General features: G+C 44.2%; 1 protein-coding gene across 5 annotated transcripts in view; it reads left to right on the top strand.

Annotated features, from left to right (window-relative positions):
• The window catches only part of VEPH1 (ventricular zone expressed PH domain containing 1), a 2,478,904-nt gene that overhangs the window by 1,986,945 nt on the left and 466,794 nt on the right, over positions 1-25,165 (top strand). The gene's annotated exons all lie outside the window — the stretch shown is intronic.

The following is a 25,165-nucleotide window of genomic DNA, read 5'->3' as shown; positions in this document are numbered from 1 at the left end:
TTATTAATTTATTATAAAGTGTGATATATATATTTTAAATTATCAAATAAACCTTTTAAACTTGCAAAACAGAACTACTTCTTGGCTCAGTGGGGTCAGGGGGATTCCAAGAGAGGGGTGTTATATAGGGGTAGTCATCCAGAACGCATGAACTGGACATAAAGATATATCAATAAGGGTTTTCATTCAGTATTATAGACTAGGCGTTGACTTAGCTGTAGTGTTGAATTGAATCCTCTTACAGGGACCATGGAGTTAATTACGCCACCGTAATTTACGGTGGCGTAATTAACGCCTTCCCCACTCCCATTATGCCCTATGGGGCAAAAATGGGAATGGGGAAGGGTAAAATGGGAAATGGGGACTTACCGCCCCGCCGACCTCGGAATGGGGCGGTAAGTCCGCCTACCACCATGGCGGAATTGCAACCTTAGCGGCATGGACCATGGTGCTAATAGCACCATGGTCCTCCGCCAAGGTCGTAATGAGGGCCAATGGGCCTCATTCCGAGTCGGGCGGTAAGGGTTAACGGTCACTGGTAACGAGACCGGTGCCGTTAAACCCTTACCGCCCTATTCCGAGTTCCCTTTGCGGGTTGGAACTTAACACCTGCTTTTTGCAGGCGTTAAAAAACCAACCCGCAAAGGGACCTTGGAGCTAATTACGGCACCGTAATTTACGGTGCCGTAATTAGCACCTTCCCCATTCCCATTGAGCCCTATGGGGCAAAAATGGGAATGGGGAAGGGCCCATGGTGAATGGGGAATTACCGACCCCGCCAACCTTGGAATGGGGCGGTAATTCCGCCATTCACCATGGCGGAGTCAGAAAGATAACGGCGTCAACCAAGGCGCTAATAGCGCCTTGGTTAACGCCAGAGTCGGAATGAGGCCCAATGAACAATGGGATAGTCTGCAAATAACAGACAGGGTGCGAAGTGACATATATAGAAGCAACAGAATTGAGTCAGACATTCATCCTATGGAAAATTGAAGAGACGGTTTGGTTAAAAAAGGCTGTGGCAAAGAGGCATTACGAAAATAAGGACATAGTTATTTCATTTCAGAGTGTTATTGTATGTTATTTTATACAATAACATTCTCAAATATAGTAAGGTATCTCCTTAATTTTTTGGGCTTACTGGATCCCCCAGAATACCATAATCCTCCGCATTGTTCCTTTTTTTCTTTTAGTTTGTGTTCATACAGTTTAATATTTTATTTACATTTTCAAGAATGAGTAATACACAGCAGAGTAAATTCAATGCAATACAACAATACTACAGAATGCATACTAACTGATGGGCACACAGAGAACTACTATTCAACTAATACATATATAATAAAAAGAAACCCATCACAACAAACAGACAAAACTAACAAACAAATCTAACATAAATAATATTAATATTAATAATAATAATAATAATAATAATAACAATAATAATAATAATAATAATAATAATAATAATAATAATAATAATAATAATAATAATAATAATAATAATAATACAAATATATATCTATATATACTGATATATGCGGTAGCGGCCATGTAGTTATGGTTAAGTTGCTAAACCCATAGGAAGAGTACTTTTTGGGTGGCTTATGACTTTGCTCCCCCTGGACGAATCCTCACGAAACTTTGCAAAAATAGTATATGGCCCACTCCGCAAAGTTTGGTGATGTTTGGTCAATGGGGGGCAACGTTTTAGGAGGGGTCCCAACATTTCTTTTTTTCCCCATAGACATAATGGGAAAAAACTTTGCTCACACCTACAGCCCAAACCGCTGGACGGATTTTCACCAAATTTGCAGCAGCAGTGGCGGCTTGGTCCCACAAGCGTGCTTTTGTTCATTTGGTGAAAATCCATCCAGTAGTTTCTTTTTAACGACCAAAACGTAAGGCAAAAAAATGAGTGATATCTATGTCCGGTCCGCGGACTCACTTCCCTGTTCGGTCTGCGGACTGCCCTCTGATTGGGCAGAAAAATGTATGGACTTTTGCGTTGTCCGCGGACATCAGGACGCGGCTGCTGATTGGGTGGTGAGAAAACGTGAAATGCGCCGGTTTCCCTGAAACTCCCGCCATCTTGGATTCACAGACTTTTTCGGGGTCCGCGGACAGTGCGGTGAAAACATGAAAAAAAAGCAACATTGCTCTTGTCAAACTCAACAAACAATCTATGGGGAGGTGGGGAGGATGAGGATGGGATGGGATGGGATATGGCCATAAGAAGCCAAAAAATGGGTTGTTCCCCCCCGACAGTCTGCGAACCGAACACTCCAGGTGTCCTGGGGCAGTCCTGTGATGTTCGCTGACACTTCAGATGTCCTAGGACATCTGCACCTATTTCTGCATTGCAGGGTTGAGAAAAGCAGTTTTTGGATGGCTTATAACTTTTGCGCCACTCAATGAAACTGCATGTAATTTTGCTATTTTATTCTACACCTAATCCTGAATGGTTTTGCAAAGTTTTGTGGGATTCTATCAAGAGGCGGCAAAATTAGAGGGGGGTCCCAAAATATTGTAAAGGCATATACATGTGGTGTCATTTGACGAATCTGCACAACATTTGGCAAAACGATTTTGGATCTAGATATAAATGGTTTTCTAAAATTTGGTGGGATTTTCTCAAGAGGGGGCGAAAATAGAGGGGGGTCTCAACATTTTTAGATGGCTTATAACTTTGTTGCTATTTGACGAATATGGACAAAAGTTTTGAGAAAGATTATAGACCCAACCTTCAATGTTTGTTTAAAGACTGAATGGATTTTGTCAAGTGAGGGCTAAGTTATATGACTATTGTATGTAAATACATTTTGACACTTTTTAAAAAGTAAAACGTGGGCGGATTTCGAGTAAACTTGTGAGGAGCAATGGCAAGGACATTAAAGCATGGTTTTGCAAATGTGCCCGTGTTTTATTTTTTGACAAGTGTCATAATGTAGGTACAAAAAATAGTCATACATCTTTGGTGACTGAGGTGTAGCTCCTGGCCGTGGGCAGTAACCAGATTGTCTGGGTCATGGCATAAGGTGATATTACGGACAATCTAGCTACTGGCCATGACCGCTAGGGACGAAAAATGGTGTTAAAGTGGCCATGTCTACCTGGAACCGCTATGTGGTACAGTTATTCGAAGGTAGGATAAGTTTGAAAGGGATAAAAAGTGCTTGTGGTAATATGTTCATAGGGTTTTGCAGGCTGCCATGGCAAGGGAAGAGGGGCTGTGTATGGAGCCCTGCCTTCTCTTTCCATGTTGGCTGTCTTAGAAAAGGATTTTCCTTCCTACAGCGGGACATTTGTGATGTCATCTTTGATGTCCTGGGTGTTAGTCTTAGCAGTGCACGATGGTGGTGCGAGTTATGGTTCCTTAGCCTACCGTAACTGGCGAATTTCTGAGGTTTTTCGGTTTTACCTGTAACCATAATGTCCATGTAACAATGTTTTTCCATTGAATTTCATAGGTTTTTATCAGTGCAACTTAACCATAACGTCCCCTTAAGTAAGTTTTTTCATTGAATGTATATAAATAGATAGAGCCGGTCATGTACAAACATATAGTTAAGAACTATTAAACAATCAATCATTATATTCACCATATAAATAATTGAAGAATGTCCAAATATTGACATAGTAATCTTTGCATTCTCTTCTTTTAAACATCTCCTTTTCATATGTGGATAGTACAGCTAACTCACTCAACCAAGTATCAATTTGTTGCTTTTTCCTTGTTTTCCATACTTTTAGTATCTGTTTTTGTGTAAACACCAATGCTCCGACAACCCCCATCCTCAAATAATAGTCCCCTCCCATATAACAGCTACTCAGCCTCAGCAATGTGTATTTAGAGCATCTGAAATCCTCAGTATTCACAACCAATTCAAGGACTTCTCTCCAAAACAACATAACTCTCGACCATCCCCATAACATGCGTAGAAGGTTTCCTTCCCTTCCCCACGACCCCAACAGTGATCATCATCCTGGAGACCTAGCAATTGCTTTCTCTCCTGAGTCCAGTATAACTTACATATCATTTCCTGTCTTATCAACCTCAGTTTAAGATCCAATTTCATCAGGGTTGCTTCTTTATATATCTTTTCCCACACACATTTCAACAATTACAATTCATTTAAACTGACCATTTTGACCTTAAGTGTTCTCAGCCTTCAACTACCTCTGATGAAACTGGAATGAGCTTAAGAAAAGTCGATACCATCCTGGGTGGGCAGTCATACATCTGGAGAAGGCATGGTCTATCAGCCAAAGGAGTGTTAGTCATATCTATCCTTTGACTCGAAAAGGATTTCAATTCATTAAATCTCCTTCTTTCTCTATTCACTAGAAGAACATCGCCTATGTTCACTATACCCTTTGATATCCAGCTCTTCCAATACAATAATTTATTATTAAATTGAAGAGCCGGATTATTCCACAAAAATGCTTCCTTATGTAACCAGACAATCTGCTCATTCTCAGTCAACCACACTAACAGTGCATCACTGATCATTTTAATACTAGACCAGAAAGGAATAGCTCTTGGCATCTTACGCATAGTATAAACACTTGCAAGTCGAAAGGGAGATATTGCCCATGCAGCCATCCAAATCGGTCCAAAACCAATCTGATCAAAATATAAAGCAGCCTTCATTACTGCAAACCCCCTATAATATTTACCAAGATCCGTATATTCAAACCCCAACTTTTAACATCACAGGTTAAGACATATTGAGAAATGTGTTTACTTTTCTTATCTTCCTATAAACATTCTTTAAAGATTTTATCTATCCTTTTCAACAGCTGTTTTGAAAAAGGCAGTGGTAATGATTGAATAACAGATAACTTCCTTTTGTCGAGGTTGACAATCGCTAGTTGGTTTCTCAAAGTCTTGTTTTCTAGAATTCTTATTCCTTCTCTCAGACTTGAAGCTGTTTTTGATGTTCTCAACACCATTCACATATTTTGGGTGCCTTTGAGACTCAGTTTCTATGCATTATTCAGAATCCTCACTATCCCTCTCAGTCTGTAGGTGCCTTCCTAAAGTTCTCAATGTCCTGCTCAGGTTCTAGATGGCTTTTTGATATCTCACCACAATTCATGGTCTCTAGGTACTTTTTTAAAACTTGTCAATGATCCTCTGATGTTCTAGGTGCCTGTCAGACTTCTTAATATCCTTCTTACAATCAAGAAACATTCTAAAGCTTCTCCATGCCTCTCTCATGTTCACGTTCGCATTCACAGTGTCACTCTCAAGTTCTTCGCTTTTTCAAAATTCACAACTCCCCACTTTGGGCACTAGATCTCTTTGGAACTGCTCAGCAACTCTCAGGTTGGAGGTACTTTCTAAAATATATCCATGCCCTTGCACATTCAAGGTGCTCTTTAAGACCCCTTAGGTTCTGGGTGCTCCTCAGGGTTCTCATTAGCCCCTGGATTTAGACACTTCCATGGTCAAACAAGGTTCTTCGGGCACCAGCCTCTCCCCATAGCGGCCAGGTATTCGGGACAGAGGATAACTTCTTTAGGCTTTCAGTAGAGCAGCTTAATGATTCCACCTCCACCCGGCGCTGAAGACTCACTGCCTTTCAGCAACCCTGCTCTTCTCTGTACTGCTCTTCTTGAGCCCTAATTCTTACAAAGCTACCTCTTGTTTTTAATTTAATTATTTTGGCTCTGGGAGTATTATCTCTTCCTCTTTCCCATCATTCTCTGGTTTTGGCCCCTTCCACGTGGCAGATGATTTTAATATAATCAGGTCAACCATTCTCGATTTTGTCAGTTATTCTTTGTTCGTGGAAGCCAGCACATGGAGCTGCTACATCTTGGAGCGACTCTGAATGTTGTTTTTGAGGTTTAGGGTCACTTTGTCATACACCCCCACCATTAGCTTTAAAATTGCCATGACATATACAAATGAAATGGTGAGGCCTTGCAGGGTACTCATATAGGTCTCCCTTAGAGTTTCAGAATCTTATTCCCTGGACAAGAATATCCCCTTCTCGTTGAGGCCATTTCTCAAACAATTCTGTATAAATATTCTCATTTCCCCACCTCTCGGGTACCTTCATCTTTTCCACAGTTTCTACAAGGTTCTTCAATCCCAGTTCTTTCATTTTGACAATATTTTTATTAGGTTTCAAATGTTATGATCTTTTCATCTTGTGTTGGCATCTCAGGTTTTGATCTTTCACTTTTGTCTAAATGGTGCCGCTAGTACAGGTATCTTTTTATGCCATAGGATACAAATTATATTTCCCTTTTTCTGCCATTTCACAAATGTTAGACTTTGAACTCCCAATATTTTAATGCTCTTACTTTGTTCTTTCAGTCACCTCCCTTAATGTATTCAGCTGTATGTCCTGTTCAGCTCAATTACCTTGATAGCCATTAATCCTAAATTGTAATTCCTGGCTTTGATGTTATTGTAATGTCTACCATGCTTTAATCTTCAAGCTGGGACTTATGCAACTCTATTCATTCTAATGCCTCTTTGTCTCCTATCACGAATATCACATTTTAACAATTGATATTCGGCAGGTTTTTTAATGAAAAGTGTATTCAAGGCTTTATTCTCTGGTCAAGGGTTTATATTTTTCCACTTTGTGGTGAGTTCACTCAATAGCTCCTTCAGGACATGATTTTCTTATTCACACCCGTGGAAGGGTGCTCAGTCAATCAGGTGGCTGGAACAGCGGGCGAGAATACACAATTCCCTGCCGCTGTTCCAGTCACCCGAGCAATTTTTTCTTTGTTTATCTTCTAACGTAAGGAGGCAACAGGGAGGATCTCCATTCCTCTTCCCCCACTCCAATTTACCTGCGGGAACGGAGCCTTGCACTCCGGTTCCCAATGCTCCTCCCATCTTGCCACCACCATTAAAATAGAAAAGGTACTATATGACAGCAGCCATTTTGGAACATGGTTTCCATGGCTCGTCATCCGAAAAGGGACCTAGTGTCTTTTCTATTTTAATGGCTGTGGCCATTACTTTTACAATTATTTTTTTTTCCGACGGGAGATAGACTTGTGCTGAGCTCATCTCCCGTCAGACAAAAAAAAAAAGAAAACTATCTGCACCCCAGGAAATTCAGGGGTGTGAATAGCTTTCATGCCCTGGCTGGCGTGCAGACATGGGCTTAAACGGCCCGCAGCAAGAGCTGAGGCCCTCGCTTCACTCAGGCCTATGAAAGCTTGGGCTGGCGGGCCATTAAAGCCCATGTCTGCCCCCCAGCCAGGGCATGAAAGCTATATTCCTGCTCATTCAGATTGCTTTGAAGGTTCCAAACACATGCCACTCAAACAATACCTACTCTTGATGTGGTAGTCACTGCAAATGTCTTGGAAAAAAATGTAAACCACCATATCATGTCATACATGTTAAATCTGTGTTTCCAATTTGACAGCTTCTTTAATTTGAGCAACTAATAGTTGTTCCATTCATCTCTTATCGTCATCCTGGGTCATATTCAGGCCTCAGAAATGGTTCTTCCAAGGGATTGTGACTGCTCAACATTTCCAGGCCTCTGGTGTGATAATCATTTTAGAGCTGCCTCTCTAGTTTGTCCAGTGGAACATTGAAGGAGATTATGGATTCATAAAGGCTTTGGCATAACGTTATTAATATGACATGGCCATATTAACTCCGTTTCAAAGTGTCCATTTTTATTATTTTATAAAAACAAGATTTCTCACATATACTTAGGCTTCTCCTCACTCTGTCAGGGTTGCTTAGTCTCTCGGAGTAACATCATCTACCTTTTACTCCTTGGGAGCCTCTAGTGGTTTTCTCAATGTCCATTTTTCATAATTCCCAGTCGGTCTCAAATGTATGCACTTTCAGTTCTCTAAGTACTTCTCTTGTGCTGTTCTTAAACTTCTGAACACCTCAATAGATTTTTTGCTGTCTTTTTTGTAATGTGCTTCTCAGTTTCTATGCATCTTTCAGATTCCCCAGCAACCCTCTCAGGTGCTAGAATCTTTAAAACGTTTCTCAACCCCCCTTTTAGGTACTAAGCATCTTTCAGACATATAAGCACCCATCTCACCCTATAGTGACTACTTAAGCCATCGAATTGTCCTTATTAGGATCTAGCTGCTAGTAAAGTTGCCCAAGATCCCTTTCATGTTCCAGGTACCCCCTTTGACTTCTCAGCACCCTTTGGGCTCTAGGTTTATCTCTGGACCCTCATCAGCCCTCATTTTCGGGGCACTTTCAGGGTCCTGGGATGTTCTTGAATCCGCGTCTTTGCTTGACTCTCATGTACTTTTTCAGCAGGTGGATGATACCACCTCCACCTTCAGATGAAAGATTAAGGAAAAACTAAATATTTACTTTCACAATGTACTCAACCACTACTGTTTGACGCAAAGCCTCTCCTACCTTTCCCCACAATGCTCTCTCTACATGACTAACGGTATCTTAAACACAAATCATACCATCTGAGGAATAGGTTGTTTACTTTTGCAAGTGATGAGCCTGTTGAAATGGAGCTGGAAATGGTGTAAATGTGATGAATGACTGAGGTTTTGGTGTGCTGGGAGGCTACCCCTGCCTCCTTTTATTTTGGGAAGCATGCAGAGGATTCTGTCTCATGTCGGCCCACAGGGAAGAGGTGCCCAAATTAGTACTCAGTTTTCATTGCAAGATGCTTTTCTTGCATATTTCGCAGCAGGCAAGATCAGCTGTTTGTTTTGTTGTTTTGTACACCATAAAATAACTCCACAATGCTGATTTTTGGCACGGCTGTAATGAGCCGTTATCTCACTTCTTTCCAGGGGGTTGGCTTAGGAGTACTTTGCAGTCAGTATTGTGTGGTTTCTGTTGGCTGAAGTGCCGATGCTATTGCTGTGACTGAATGCAAAGTTGTGCTAGCGCTATGTAGAGGTGCAGTCAAGTACCCCCATCAAAAGCTCTGCCCCCCCATGCTGCCTATATGTTGGGAGCTGGAAATTGCAACAAGTGCAGTACCAGTGAGGATACCTGTGGCACAGAAAATCCTGGAAACAAAGTATCCATTGAGAAAACCTTATATACATTCACATAGAAATAATGGCCTTTTCGACAGAGTTCCGGAAGAAGTGTGAAAATGAGTGAAAGAGAAGACTGGTGACGTCATGCGGAATGAAGCTGATGCACCCAGAAAAGTTGCACGAGGTAAAAGAACATAGACATTTTATAAGCTCAGAAGAGGAGGTGGTAAAGATGACCAACATTTCGGGCTCGAGATGAAGATGCTCATGCTACAGAAATGCTGAAGAGAATACAAATCAGTTTACACGTTTACAGACACAGTAACACAAGTAGACAAAGTGATGTTAAGGCTGGCTACATAGTGAATAGTTTGCGGCGATGCACCAATGTATTATACATAGGAATATATAATAAAACGGGATATTCCACAGTGCACTTAAAACAAGGCTTGAACCCGTATGATTGCAAAGGGTTTTTCAGTGCAGCACAGTTGGAAAACAACTAAAGTTGATGGAGGAATACAAGAAAGGCTTGGCTGGCCCAGCACCAACAAGACGAGGCCACCGTGAACCTGGTTGTCCATCCAGTTATTACATGAACGTGAGAAAGAAACAAACTCCTGTTTGAAGTGGAATGGAAATGCACTAAAGGCGTTGAAAGTTCATCATTTAACAAAATTAAATGCAGAAAAGAGCTCAGCATGCCCGAGTTCAAAGCCTTAACTGGCAGACTGCAAGAGTGATGATAGATTTTCTGCCTTCTTAGCGTAGACCTCTCGGCATCTGAAATTAATTTCCGTTATCTCCTCCCCCTTCTGCTGGCCTCACGAGGCTTCGTTATCACCAAGTCTTCATGTCTTTTTTTTAGTCCTTTGTCTGTCCATTGTTTCTTTGTTGTTTCTGTCCCTTTCCTTCTTTTGTGAGCGCCCTGAGGCCTATGGGTTGGTGGCGCAATACAAGAATATAGATAGATAGATAGATAGATAGATGTTGGGCTAATTGGGAGGGGAGGCATGATCACGCCGACCTTCCCTATACCTGGAGTGGTAGCCTGCATGTTGCTAGCATGTGGAATATTCAAGTATGGTACAAAGGTACCAAACCAATGGTAGGGGGCCAAGTATCAAAGAGCCTTATAGTTCGTATAACCCATAAAGTGTTGAGTATTATTATGACATGGAAGATGACTTGCACTTGGGATCGGCTTAGTTGCCCACCTGACAGTAGAGCCCCAATCACTTCCCTCGTCAGTATGTTCCCTGTAATCCTATCAAATCTCCAAGCAGGTTTTTGTAGTTTGCCATGTAGTGTGACATCACTTATAACAAGTTTCTACTATAAAAGTTGTGTTTTTTTATGATATGCACTGAAAGAAATCGAGCAAACTTCTGTTGATGTCCATTGTAACTCCCTGTTTTAGACAATTGCAAATAAAACAGACCACGTTTTGCCAACTTCCTGAGTCGGTTTGATTATTGATGTTTGAGTAAATTCTGGATTCCCATCTATCTCAAAGTATTGCTACCTCGTCTTAAAGGGCCCTAGGTCTATGGGTTCAGCTAACATCTGCTTTTTTTAACCGTTTTTTGGAAAAGACTGTACACCACTGGTGCATATGTTTGACGCTTTCTCCCTCTTCGCTGTTTGCACTTCATGGCTGCATGAGGTTGAAAATGCCTCTGCCCTATTCTTCTGTCTCTTGGTCTGCCTCGCTATCTGTGTTATTACCAACATAGGGGTGTCTAAGCATTGATCTTAAATCAAGGGATAGAGCTTAATCTCTGTCATGTTATTAATTTTTACCTCTTTCCAAGGGACTTAGATCGGGTGAATATTCAGGACTAACCTCTTGTGTAACAACTGTAGACTCATTCTTGTTGAACTGATGTCATATCCTTGCCCTCTTGTTTCTCCTTTCGTGTTGGCTCAACTTCCTCCTCTTCCTGAACTCCATCCAAATGTACTGTATACACAATTACACCTGTTAAGAATGACAGAGGAAGAAATCTGAGGCTACTGGCTAATCGGCATTGCATTTGTATAGACACATGTACTATCTGGGTGTGTCCAATGTAAACATCTGCTTCTGAAATAGATTAAAAATGCTCAAAAGATGAATATCTTCACTGTCCCTTACCAAATGTGTGTTCTGCAGTAGATTCATTTTAATATAATTTACTTCAATAAATGCACATAGGTTTTCTTTGCTTTGTACTTCCTCTGAGCATACAAAATTCACGTGAGGTTTTCACTGCTTTGTCCTGCTCCTCCATCTAAAGACTATATGTGAGGTTCTCGGTGCATTTGGCCTTCCCATTCACCTAGTAAATGGAGTTTCCAGTGCTTCATCATTCTCATTCTCTTGCTAAATGCACATGGTTTCTCAGTGCTTTGGCCTAGTCCTCTTCCTAATAAATGCACATGGTGTTCTTAGAGGTTATGTCTTCTCATATACGTAGTAAACACTCATTGGGTGCTCAGTGATTTGGCCATCTACTACACCAACAAAATGCATGTGGATTGTACTTCCTCTCCAGCCACAATTCACACCACCACCCAAAAATCATATGTCACAAACCCTCACCCTTTACGAAGGCCCTATTATGCATTGAAATTCTACTCTAACCTAGCTGCAATCCCCGTCGGCCCTCCACATACATTGGTCTACAACTCCCAAAAGCCCTAACCAGCATGGTCATTGGGAAAGATCAAGGGAGTCATAGTCCAAAACACCTGGAGAGTCACAGGTTTCAGTCCCCTGATGTATTGTATGCCAGATGAAATAAAGTGATATGTGTTGGTGTTGAAAGGCCTGAACTGAATATTTAAAACATCTAATATGAGACTGTTAATGTTTAATACATTTTGAAAAATAGATTTGTCATGCTAAAATGTGCCTTCCAAAAACGAGAGCAATTACTTATTGATGGGAAGTTACTAGTTATATGCAAAGTTTAGTCAATTTTAAACTCTTTTTGGGAAAAAAACATTGCCTTGATTTGAGAATCCCAATGATTATAAATACCTATTCTGAAAACTACACATTGGTAGGAAACGTGTCAATGGGATCTTGGATGGAGTATCTAAGTATACGGGATGACATGAAAAGATCTTTGTTGAAATTTGAGGAAAAAATAATCCCACTATATAGAAATATATTGCTTGTATTGTTTTTATAAAAATTGAATAACATGATGTTGGTTGGCAGCCTGCACTCTGTTAGACTCTGTGGCAGGGCAGTCTTAGCCATTCATTGTTCCAAGGTCAATTTGTTATGTGCAATTAAACATGGTGTAACAATAACACTGGTTATAACATTGCATGGAACATGAAGGAGTCTCACATGAAGCACTAAAACATAATACCATTTTATTATTATATTATTGTTATCCCTTTCTTTCTGTGTTATGCTGTTGGTGGAAGCCTTCCTCCTACCAGCAGGATCCAGGGCAGCCTTGCTCGAGTAGCCATCGGTTAAGGGCCAGAGGCAAAGGGCAGCTCCCCTCTGGGCAGCCCCAATCCCTGTTTCCCCTTATCGCCCATGGACACCTGGCGCAGACAACCTACAGTGACAGAAAAGGCGAGTGTGGCCTGGGCACAGAGTACAACCATTACTGTACACCAGTAAAGTGCTGCTACTCTTATTACCTAATACATATGCTTACTGGCATCTAGCCTAATTGGGTATTTGAGCCATATTTTGCACGTAGCCTAATTGTGTACGCTAGCCATATTCTGCATCTTGACTAATTGTGCAAGTTAGCCATAGACTGCATTCAGCCTAATTGTGCAAGTTAGCCATATTTTCATCTGGCCTAATTGTGTAAGTTAGTTGTATGCTTCCTGTTGCGTTCTGAGGTGGACATTACGTAACATCTGTATTGTGGTTCTCTGCTCCCTGACCTGCTGTGCCCAGTAGGACCCACCACTTCTCTACTTGGGTTTTTATTCAGGACAGTGTATGCTTTGATTTTGGGTGCATTTTCGGGAGACAGGATCCTTGAAACTCAGTGTCTTTTCAGGACAATTGATGCTTTAAATTCAGATCCTTTTTGGGGACGACGTATGCTTCTGGACCTGAGCGCTCCTCCCTAATACAGTATATGTTAAGGACAGGAAATGTGCTGCACTTAACTGGTTGTTGGGGGTAGGAAATGTGTGGCCCTTGGATGGTTTGCTGGGGGAGGGAAATGTGTCACACTTAGATGGATTGATGAGGGCAGAAAATGTGGCGCACTCAACTAGATATTGGGGGTAGGACATTTATTGCACTTCGATTGTTGAGGGTGTAAAATGTGCTGCACTTAACTAGATGTTGGGGGTGGGAAATGTATTGCACTTAGATGGATTGTTGAGGGCTGTAAATTTGCAGCACTTAACTAGATGTCGGGGATGGGAAATGTACCGCACTTTGATGGTTTGCTGGGGGGAAGGAAATGTGTTGCTTCTAATTAACCATATTTAAAACTCACGAGTCTGCATACTCAGCGTCAAACTCTGAACTGAATACAACCATAACTCTACCACACCACAGACCACACGCACTTCACAGCACCCAACATAAACCCAAACCACACACAATCATACCTCAAAACCACATGATGGCTATACACCAAAAACACACCTAAGCCTAGTGACTGGTTTCCCCGATCTGAAGCAGCCAACAGCAGATCAAAGCTCTTCTGCTCTTTCCCTCTCAATCCAACCAACAACCCCCATCCCTCTTCCACTGCAGATCCGCCAGTGCACCAAAAGACCATGCAAGTGGCAACAGTGTGCAATACAAAACCCATTTACCTTAAAATAGTCAGTAAATCACATTGTCTTAAGAATCTATAGCTTATTCTCTCGATGATTGTATGTCAAATGTGATTAGCTGAAAAATTCATAAAAAAATGATTACTTGTAAAAATTAGATAACTGGGCCCCTTAAACAACACTTTAATGTTAATTAACCTTTGTGTTTCTACCTTTAACAAAAGCAAAATGAAGCACATGAATGAATTGTACAGCATTCAGGTTTTTAGAGAAATGTAATGCATTATGCAAATCTTCCAGTGATAAAAGAGTGGCTTGATGGACCCATGGCATAGATTACCTTTATTGCGTATGTATTAATCTATAAACACAACAGTACATCATCACACCAATATGATACAGATGTGAGTATATGAGCCTGGTAGCCTTGTCTTAATTGTTGAATCTGTATGGTATTATGAAGCTTCATCGCCTGAGCTCTCTCTAAAATGTGTCTCCTAACCATCAACAAATAGACTCTGTAATTCCTAGATGTCTTATCCAATTGTACATCCAGAGCTGCCTTTACATCTCCCTTTTTCAATTCTGAACTTCATAACAGGACTTCTCCTGATAAAGTGCTTCAAAAGGTGGTTCATTTTAGTTGTCACTGTAAAGTGAGGAAAACTGTCCCCAAAAAGATTGCAAGAGTCATGAAAGAAAACCTACTCTGTACAAGCAGTCTCCCAAGGAGATATCATCATGAAACAGAATCTCCCTAAGAAACCTTATTCTAAAATGGAATCACAGGCAGAGAACTAGTTCATCCCAATAAAAAGAAATACAATGTCCAAAATGTTTATATTATTTTCTTCAAATAATTCTTGATATAGCTTCTCCAGTTTGCCGCACCACTGCCCAGCTAACATGCAGCCAGGGAGATTCTAGTCTAATACAGTGCATCCCCTTTGTTGTGAAGATATTTATGTTTCGACAGTGGCTTGTGTATAGGGGATATGCTGGTACACATCTGCTCTCCCCAGAAAAGATGCATGGGGCTTAGTGAACTTAAAGGAATCCTACCAGGAGCTGCTAGGGTTTGTAGGGAAATGATTCTTGAATTTTGGATATTTTGGATTTATAGTTGCATGAAGTAACCTAACTAGTGGTAGGCATCTAGTATGTGATATTTCCCTATAATAAGAGGGAGTGTCTATTCTAATTAAAGCCTCACCCCAATGAAGGAAGATCTGTTCCAATACAGAGCCTGTCATGACAGGGAGCTCTATTCTGATACAGAATCTCCCCTAATGATGGGGGATCTATTCTGGTACAGAGGCTCTTTGTCAAAATTGACACTTTCTTCTGATAGAGGGTCTACCACTGCTGAGGAGGATCTATTATTATACAGAGTTGTCCCTTTACAAGAGGGACGATCTGTTCGGAAACACTGTCTCTTACAGAGGTAAGACATTTTTATGACAAAAGCTCTCCTCCCTTTGTGGAAGAGGATCCTTTTATTCAACACAGTCTCCCATGGTAAAGGGAGGATCTACAATGATTCAGAGTGCCCCTTTCAAGTTAGAGAATACCCTCTGATACTGAGCCCAGTGTCTTCAAGAGTAAAAATAATTTCTGTTGATTCATCTCCACCTGTCATGTGGTAGGACCACGTCTGCTGTGCATGGGATAAAATAGCACATGAGATGCTATTTGATGTCAGCATTCCTCTTATTCCCCTAAACCTAAAAACAAGTAAGCATAACTGGCCTAGCCCTGACCAGGTACTGCTGATAGAATACAATGCCTAAGAAGCTAAATGTGAGGTGCTTAGAACTATGTGCAAACAAGTGCTGCTTTGTATAGAGAGAACATACTAAAAAGTGCCAAACGCTGAAAGGTAACTAACCTGAATGAGTTTGCCATGCCTTTGCAACATAACCTCCCAGTGGGGTATGTGCCTTTGAGCTTCATTTATGTATGCTGTGCATAGTGGTATAAGGTGAAGAGTGAACCAGCAAAAAAAATACATTTCGTTTGTATTCCTTCCAAAGAGGGATTTTACAGTAGCTATGTAATGTGTCCTTGTCCTTTATACAGGGAAGAAACAAGCTGTCGGTGATAGCAGAATGATGACACTTAATCACCAACAGCATCTTTCTGGGCACATGATAGGTGCATGGCCTTAACATAGAAAATGTTCTTGCCGCCTAACTCCTGTGAGCGAAATCAGTTACATTTGCATCAGACAGATATGCAATCCAAACTTGGGAAATGTTTAACAAACCTGAAGTTGGTGGCCAGCTTGTAAACTTTGGGGAGTAACAATTATATGTTGTCATACATCATACCATGCAGGAAGGAGTTCCTGCTTCATAGAATTGCATTAGGAGTACCAGAGTCAGAGGGATGGCCATAAAATTACATTTAAGTAGATTCCTGGTGTGGGCAGGGTCCATCAAAAGGGTATATTAATGGTATGCAAGCCTTCTTTAAGAAGAGTGGCACGCTGACTGATTGGGAAGCTGACCACCTGACCAGTTGACCAACTGAGAAGCTGGCATGCTAACTGTCCTGATGGGGTGTAGCTGCAGAAGCAGTCAGAAGACCCTGTCATACTTTTACAGGCCCTATCTATTAACAGGGAAGGCTGTGCTTCATTTCAGAAGCAGACATTCAACATGGTGTATTTGCTGGGTATTAGCTACTCTTGAATTGAAAATGCTTTACCCTTTCATTCAGCTTTCACTATTGCCATTGTAGTCCATTCTGGAATTGTATTCTAGCATAACATGTTTGGATTTGAACACTTTGGCATTTTATCCTTACATTTCATATTTGCATAGTGGCTTGCATTAATGCATTTTGATTAGTACATTTCTTAAATAGATGTTGTAATTACCATTAGTTAGCATTGTTCATAGCTTTTGGTTTTTTGCAAAGAGGAATTTTTTAAGCTAATATTGCTTTTGCATTGCAGGTTTGCATTTCTCTAGCATTGACAGAAAGCTAAATCGTGTTGGTTTAATATTCCTTAGGATAGGTTGCAAATAGCATTTTGCAGACACCTTGGTCACTGAATTTGGTATTGTTCGGTTTTGGTATTTCAAAGCGAAATTGTACCTGGACCACTGGGGGCATCATGAACGGAGCAGTTGTTGGTTGTTGATGATTTGAAAAGTGTTTTACTTTCAGCACCTGCTCATAACAGAAATGTGAATTGTGAGTTATACGCCGTGAAGGGATTGATCAAGATTTGTTAGATTGTTACATTAAAGGAGTGAGCTGAGAGATTAGTATATTTGAATTTTTTGAAAGTATTCATTTGCATATTAATCGTCAGTGCATTAATTTGATGCCACATTCATTTTTGGAAAATGTTATACCAATATGCTATGCCATTCATTCTGTTTGATTTCTGTTATGCTCTGATTAAGAAGGCGGGTGAAGGAGGAATTCTTACTATGAGTTCCATGAAGTAAACTAACAATTCACAAACTGACATTTCTCTTAATCATATGTAACTTTGTTGCAGGCACAGAAAGGGATGTGCACTTAGACGCGGTGGATACAACTCAGCTTCTAAGTCACATCCATGTGCTACTTGTCACATTTGTAGGGTGCTTGATTCCTCCTGCTCAATCACAGGTGGGGAATCTCCCCATAGGAACCAGCATTTTCTACCTGTCCAGGTAATTCCAAGGGAAAACGCAACACACCCTTCCGTAGGAGAATCAATTCTGATATAGCTTCTCTACAGCCTGGAAAGAGATTAATTCTGATACATTCACCTGAATATGGGGAGAGAATATATTCTGAAAAAGAGATTTTCACTTGCAGGGAGATTTGCATTGCGATACAGAATGTCCTGTTTTAGAGAAAATGACGTCTTCTGATCCAGAGTCCCCTCCCTTTGGGGGATAATCTGTTACGGTACCGAATCCCACCCATCAGGGCGGGGAGTTTTGACCGAGAATATGGCCCTTGGTACATATATATTCGTAATCAAAGTTTCCCCTTTAAGCAGAATATCTATTCTCACATATGTTCGACCCCATCAGTGAGTGACCTGTTTGGATGAAATACCCTGCTACTTCAGGAAGCAGGATCTATTCTAGGAGTATATCTATTCTGACACATAAACCTGTGGGTGGATCCAGATTTATAAAAAAAGAGCTAGATCAGCATGTAAGCACTCAATACTGAGATATGTGTGTTGTATCTGGCTCACAGTTTTGAAACTTGAAAAAAGGTTGACTTAGCCTTTCAACATGTGAGTTGATGAAAAGAGAGACAATTAAGGGACAATTACAATTTATGCAAAATATTATATAAACAATACATTATTATTACCATTATTGTTATTATTTGTAACAATAATACTAATATAGAGAGTGCCACCCCTTCAGAAGGGGTTTATAATTGTATGCTGGGGGATCTATTCTGATAATGAGTCTCATCCATTCAGAGTACGTGAGCCATTTTGGTGGAATATATATTCTGCTCTAGAGCCTCTGCCATCAAGGGGGTTATTTTCTAATACCGAGCCTCAATATTCCGGGTGGGGAAAATAGAAAGATACAGAAACTCCCCCTAGGAGTGTAGGATTTATTCTGATATGTATTTCCCTTCCCACAGCGTTAGAGGAGTGGAGGGTGCCTTTGGATGCAGTCTCACCCACAACGGGGGAAAGATCTATTCTGATACAGGGGGGGTCATTACGAGGTAGGCGGTAAGGGGTTAACGGAGCCAGTAAAGGTGTCGGAGCCGTCAAACCCTTACCGCCTCATTACGAGTTCTGCTTGCGGGACCCGTTAAGGACGCCTGGTAAAACCAGGCGCCCTTAGCGGGTCCCTGGAGCAGACCAGGGTGCTAACAAAGGGCCCATTATTAACGGGCCCGTTGTTAGCACCCTCCCCATTCCGATTGAGCCCTATGGGGGCTCGAATGGGAATGGGGATGGGTTCCTTGAATGAGGAATTACCGGGCCCTCCAAGGTCGGAATGGCCTGGAATTCCTCATTCAAGGAACCCGGACCTGGTACCCAGTAAGGGGGTAGCCATGCCGCTAATAGCGGCATGGTTACCTCCTACCTCCTAATGATCCCCAGAGTCTCCTCTCTTCAGCAGAGAGGATCAATGTTGATGCAGACTCTCTTCCTACAGGAGGAGTCTGTAACATGTTGCTCTCCTTATACTTTGGACTACAACTCTGTTCAGCCATAGCCAGCATAGTCAATTGTGAGAGATCCTGGAAGTTGCAATACAAAACATTGTGGCGCGTCTGCTGTGTCTCGCCAATGCATCACTTGTGCTACCAGATTTAGAGACAGACAGAGAGATATGTATTTACAATTGTGCAAGAAACATATTATGCCAAGATACCTACCAAGCTCAATACTCATAGTTGCCTGATGATAAAGGGGATTCAAAGTAAAAGGCTAAATAAATCCCATAGCTGTGGTTACCTGAATCCAGAAACTCAAAAGAGGTTCAACCGGTGTCTAAACAAAGGTTATTTATAGAAGTCTCTCAAATGGTCGTCTGCTTTCCTCCTCTTTTACCCATAGGAAGGGTGGCTTCTTCCCCAGCACTCTCCCTGGTTCATAGGTTGTCCTCTGTCACGTTTTCATGGCTCCTATTTGAACAGGTGTTTTGGCGCTGTGCCAGATCTTTGCCTCCTAGGTCTCTTCCTCGTTCCTCACACAGGGTGTTTCGCCTGAGATTCTCTCTGGCTCTGGTGGGGTTTGATGGAGAAGAAGTGCCCTTCTCTTAACTGCCGAGTTCTTCCTCCTATACGCCTTCCCAGGCCTACCTCTTTCTCCTTTCCTCTTCCTAAACTCCTTCTCCGTGCCTTCTTCCTCACACTATGCCCCTCTGTAACCTTTCCAACAACCTCTACATCTGCTGTAGTCTTACTTTCTTCTCTGCATCTTCCTCTTACTTCCCAACTGGTACCCCCTTACTTTCAAGCCAGTACCTTTCTGTCTTTCTTCCCAGACAATCCCCTCCTCTCTTTCTAAACTCTTCTGTATCACTCATGCTCTTACTCCCCAGGTGCTACCCCTTGTTTCCTTCTCCAAGGGGGTACTCATCTCCTATAGAGAATCTCTCTAGTAGTTCCCAATCTCCGATATTTTCCTACGTTTCTCCAATTTCACCTTTTACCACAATTTCCTCCTTGCAGCATTCCGCTGTCACGCTTATCTCTTCCTGTGAACCATGGTTGATCGAGGTTTCCAGGGATATGCTGCTATCGACGAACGAGCTCTCACCCCAGCCAAGCCTCCTAGCTTGAGGTCTCCCAGGAACTGGCAGAGTTTTAAAGTATTATGTTTCTCCCCAGGGTAGTGTTCTAGGGGGATGGGTTTCACCTGTGTGGTGTGGGATGTGCCCCCATCTGTTTGGTCCATGTGACTGAAGTCAGGCGCTCTCTCAGGAGGCTGGACCAAAGCTATATAAAGTCCATCTGACTTTCCTGTATTTGTGCTTGTGTCCCCCTACCCCGAGGTCTCCTCTGAGGCTGCCTGTTTCCCTCTATGTGGACTGGCAAGTCCAACATGTATAGTCAAATTGATTTCCCTTAGCTGGGCTGACAGTTTTTTCCCTCCGGACGAAGGGAAAATTTATAAAATGTTTATGTGTGAGCTTTAACTTTAGTTTTCCTCAGTAGGGATTTCCCTGAATACATCATAGCAGAGCCATTGTTCAAGTTGTTGAAAGGTTTTCTGACAGTGAATTTTAAGTGTCCCAGTCTCTTTTCTATACCTAGAGAGTGGGTTTGCATGCATGGAGCTTCTCTCCTTTTTATCTCTATATGCTTAATTAAGAAAAGGGATTTTTTTCTTTGCCCCTGGAAATCTGGGAGTCTCCACTGACTACTTATGACATAATTTGACAACGTAAATAAACATTAATAGGACAGCACGACAGTCATGCTTGACCGCATGATGATCGCGCTCTGATTCTACTGCACAGAAAACATGAGGTAAGCGCACGAGAACGAATGTACTCTCGCAGGAGTCCTTTCCTTTGAAGAGGTCGCGAATTAAGCATCTCGTTACTTTTCACTAAGCGCATCGTGTTGGAAATATGCGATTGGCGCTCGCTTAAAAGGTCAGATTTACTTTAAACACACGCACATATCCTACTGCAACTTTTCCACACTTTTTGAAACAATACTGAACACGTGGGATATTTTAGCACTGCTTCGATGCAATATGGACTGTGTTGACTCTTGGAAGCATGGCACTACTATTGGAAGCAATCGGCGTATTGCCTGTCCACACAAAACTGGCACTGAGGACGCCATTAGAATAACACAAAGGGCAGCCATACAGGTAGAATCGACTAGACGCTTTGAACATCATATTAACAGGCCGATTCATGGAATTCCTCACAAAAGTGTCGCACGCGGCTGGCGCACAGCGTGCCCGTGCGAATGTCTGCGCCAGCCGCGTGCGATAAAATCAATTTCCGCGCACAGAGTATTCATGGATTCTCGCCTCCAAAAGCAGACGTGGCGCAGAGTGGCGCAGCGACCCTGCAGCAGCGCCAGTTACGCCCCCAAGAACGCCCTCCCGCAAGGAAAAGCCATCAAGATCGCAAAACCATCGCAAAGGGCTGCGCCAACCCTGTACCAGTTTACCGGACTGGCAAACAGCAAACGCAAAGCGGGGAACGTGTATTACGGGTTTCGGGAACACGCGTGCACGAGAAGTCTCACACGCGATCTGGCCTGGGGGAGCGTGTGCGTGCATTTCAGGGGTGCGCGAGAAGTTCCACACGCGATTGGCCTGGGCGCGTGTATTCCAGAGGTGCGCGAGAAGTTCCACACGCGATCGGGCCTGGGGGAGCGTGTGCGTGTATTTCAGGGGTGCGCGAGAAGTTCCACACGCGATTGACCTGGACGCGTGTATTCCAGAGGTGCACGAGAAGTTCCACACGCGATCGGGCCTGGGGGAGCGTGTGCGTGTATTTCAGGGGTGCGCGAGAAGTTCCACACGCGATTGGCCTGGGCGCGTGTATTTCAGAGGTGCGCGAGAAGTTCCACACGCGATCGGGCCTGGGGGAGCGTGTGTGTGTATTTCAGGGGTGCGCAAGAAGTTCCACACGTGATTGGCCTGGGCGCGTGTATTTCAGAGGTGCGCGAGAAGTTCCACAAGCGATCGGGCCTGGGGGAGCGTGTGCGTGTATTTCAGGGGTGCGCGAGAAGTTCCACACGCGATTGGCCTGGGCCTGTGTATTTCAGAGGTGCGCGAGAAGTTCCACACGCGATCTGGCCTGGGGGAGCGTGTGCGTGTATTTCAGAGGTGCGCGAGAAGTTCCACACGCGATTGGCCTGGGCGTGTGTATTTCAGAGGTGCGTGAGAAGCTCCACACGCGATCGGGCCTGGGGGAGCGTGTGCGTGTATTTCAGGGTTGCGCGAGAAGTTCCACACGCGATTGGCCTGGGCGCGTGTATTTCAGAGGTACGCAAGAAGTTCCACACGCGATCGGGCCTGGGGGAGCGTGTGCGTGTATTTCAGGGGTGCGCGAGAAGTTCCACACGCGATTGGCCTGGGCGTGTGTATTTCAGAGGTGCGCAAGAAGTTCCACATGCGATCGGGCCTGGGGGAGCGTGGGCGAGTATTTCAGGGGTGCGCGAGAAGTTCCACACGCGATTGGCCTGGGCGCATGTATTTCAGAGGTGCGCGAGAAGTTCCACACGCCATTGGCCTGGGCGCATGTATTTCAGAGGTGCGCGAAAAGTTCCACACGCGATTGGCCTGGGCGCGTGTATTTCAGATGTGCGCGAGAAGTTCCACACGCGATCGGGCCTGGGGGAGCGTGTGCGTGTGTTTCAGGGGTGCGCAAGAATTTTCACACGCGATTTCAGCAGGGTACGTGTATGTCAGGGGTGCGCGAGAATTTTCACACGCGATTTCAGCGGGGTATGTGTATTTCAGGGGTGCGGGAGAATTTTCACACGCAATTTCAGCAGGGTACGTGTATTTCAGGGGTGCCGGGGAGTCCTACATGTGATTTGGCAGTGTGGGTCCTCCCAGGTGTCCCCTGTACACCCTCCACGGCCCTTGCAGGCAGCCCACACCACAGGGGACTACCCTGCATCCCTGGTCATGTCCCGCAGGCAGCCCACCCAACATGGGCATGCCCCCCAGCAAAGGCACATGTCTCCTTGCACTACTGATCACCAACTAATGTCCCCTTGGACCCCCACCCCCAGCATTGCGGGGCACCTGCCAGCAGGCCCCCACTCATGTCCCACTCATGTCCCCCTGCACCCCCACCCCCCAGCATTGCAGGGCACCTGCCAGCAGGCCCCCACTCATGTCCCACTCATGTCCCCCTGCACCCCCACCCCCCAGCATTGCGGGGCACCTGCCAGCAGGCCCCCACTCATGTCCCACTCATGTCCCCCTGCACCCCCACCCCCCAGCCAACATGTCATCACAATCTAGATCCCTGGCCCTTATGGTCAGCCTCCAAATGCAAAACACCCACTCGAGTATTGCATCCACCCACTTAGAAATGGCAATGACATGATAGAACCCCAATAGCAAGTTTGTAAATGAACACATGGCCCTCACATACACCCAATGGGTGTCAGTGAATCTCAAAACCCATATCATGATATGCATGATACCAATGAGATGATACTACACATTGAAGTTTGATGAAAAAAATGTATTAAAAACAGCATAAATGGAATTAAAAATAAACAAATGACAACGGGAATCAAAAACCAAAAGCAGCATGTCCGTAAAATAATGAAAAATGACAAATCAAAATCCAAAGGAAAGGTGTCCAAAGTCACAGTTCAAGAAAGTAAATCCAAGGTAAAAACAAAACCGAAAACCATAGCTCCATGGGTAAATCCAAAAAAAAAAAAAATCCAACAGTCAACTATATACAGATAAACAAACCAGGGTCCATGATCCCAACTGAAGAAATGAAACCTACATAAAAATACTACCTAATTAAATAAAACTATATACAAAAATGTGGCCCATTGTCCAAAAGGTCCAAAATAAATAAAAAAGCAAAGGAAACCTAACACTAACTACATAACTATTTACAAGGGCAGCGGGCTAGTCCGACGGCTCACTGGTTGTTGTCATGGGCCAGGGCATCATCGAACTCCTGTTCGATGGCTTGGAGGTGGGCATGTTCCCTGGCCCTGAGGTCCCGCAGGGATAATGCAGTGTCCAGCTCCAACTCCCTGCAAAGACCCTCGAGGCACTCAGCCCGCCTCAGCGCCCTTCGCATGGAGTCCTCCGCCCTGACCATTGTGAGCCGTTTCTCCTCTGCCCGCTGCCGCTCCGCACCTATCTGCTGGCCCAACCGCTCCCACACGGAAGCCACTCCCATTCCAGGGTTCTCCTGCCCTCCGGCCAATGCCTGCACCCCTGATGTTGATGGCGCCGAGCCATGATGCCTCCCACGTCGAGCCTGCCGCTGCCTCCGACGCAACTGCCTGTGCCAGCACGACGGCATCCAGGCTGATGGAAACCACCGACGCCGTCGTGCACGTGCCCTGCCCGATGATGCCGTCACATCCTCCATCTGCTGGGGTCCAGTTGCTTGTGTGTCCACCCCTGCTGGACCTCCGACTCCCGACTGTGGCAGGGATGGGATCCCCACCGAGGTGGCTGCATTGGTCGGGGCAGGTCCACAGGGGGCCCTGGTGGCATCTGGGCCGGAAGACGGCATGGAGTACGACTGGCGCATAGCCTCCACAGAGGAGGAGAGGGTCGCCAGAGTGCCCGACACATGTACGAGACCCCCGACCATGACCGCTCCCAACTGGGCCACGTTGGCACGGTGCTCTTCGTGATGACATGCGTGCTCCCCCCGGGAAGCACGCACCTCATCACGAATGACAGCCGTGCGCAACGCGACACCTTCTCCATACGGCCAGGGGTCCCCTCGTCCGCATTTGGAGGGGAGTCAGATGACATGGACATCCCCCCTACCTGCGGACGGGCCTGGGATGGGGCATCCCTGCTGGTGCATGGTGGTGCAGTCACAGTGTCAGGGACAGTGACATGCACAGGCACCTCCACGGCGATCTGTGCTGCTTCCTGCCCCTGCCCCTGGACTGCATCACTTGCACCAGCAGGGATGCCCCCACCAGGCCCCATGTGCGGCTCAGTAGCGGCCTCCTCCTCCTCTGTGGAAACCACCAACCTGGATGGCTCTACACCGTCTTCCGCCGTTGTAAGCCCCTGTGGGGGCTCACCCACCCCTTCCGCTGCAGCCGTGGGGGCATCCCCGCCGCTTAGCTCCACAGCGCCGTCTCCGCCCTCTTCTTCACTTTGCGCTGTGTAGAGGGAGACATAGAACACAAGCATCAGGGTTCTGTACAATGGTCCCCTAGACAGGAAGCAATAGCAGATGAGTGGCACTGTCAAAGATCACTTCCATCATGTCCCTCCACAGCACATGGGTCAGTG

This window comes from Ambystoma mexicanum, chromosome 10 (assembly GCF_040938575.1).
Source record: "Ambystoma mexicanum isolate Mex_15411 chromosome 10, UKY_AmexF1_1, whole genome shotgun sequence".
NCBI lineage: Eukaryota > Metazoa > Chordata > Amphibia > Caudata > Ambystomatidae > Ambystoma > Ambystoma mexicanum.
The sequence above is the reverse complement of the archived record's forward strand: the minus strand, read 5'-3'. Positions and strand labels throughout refer to the sequence as shown.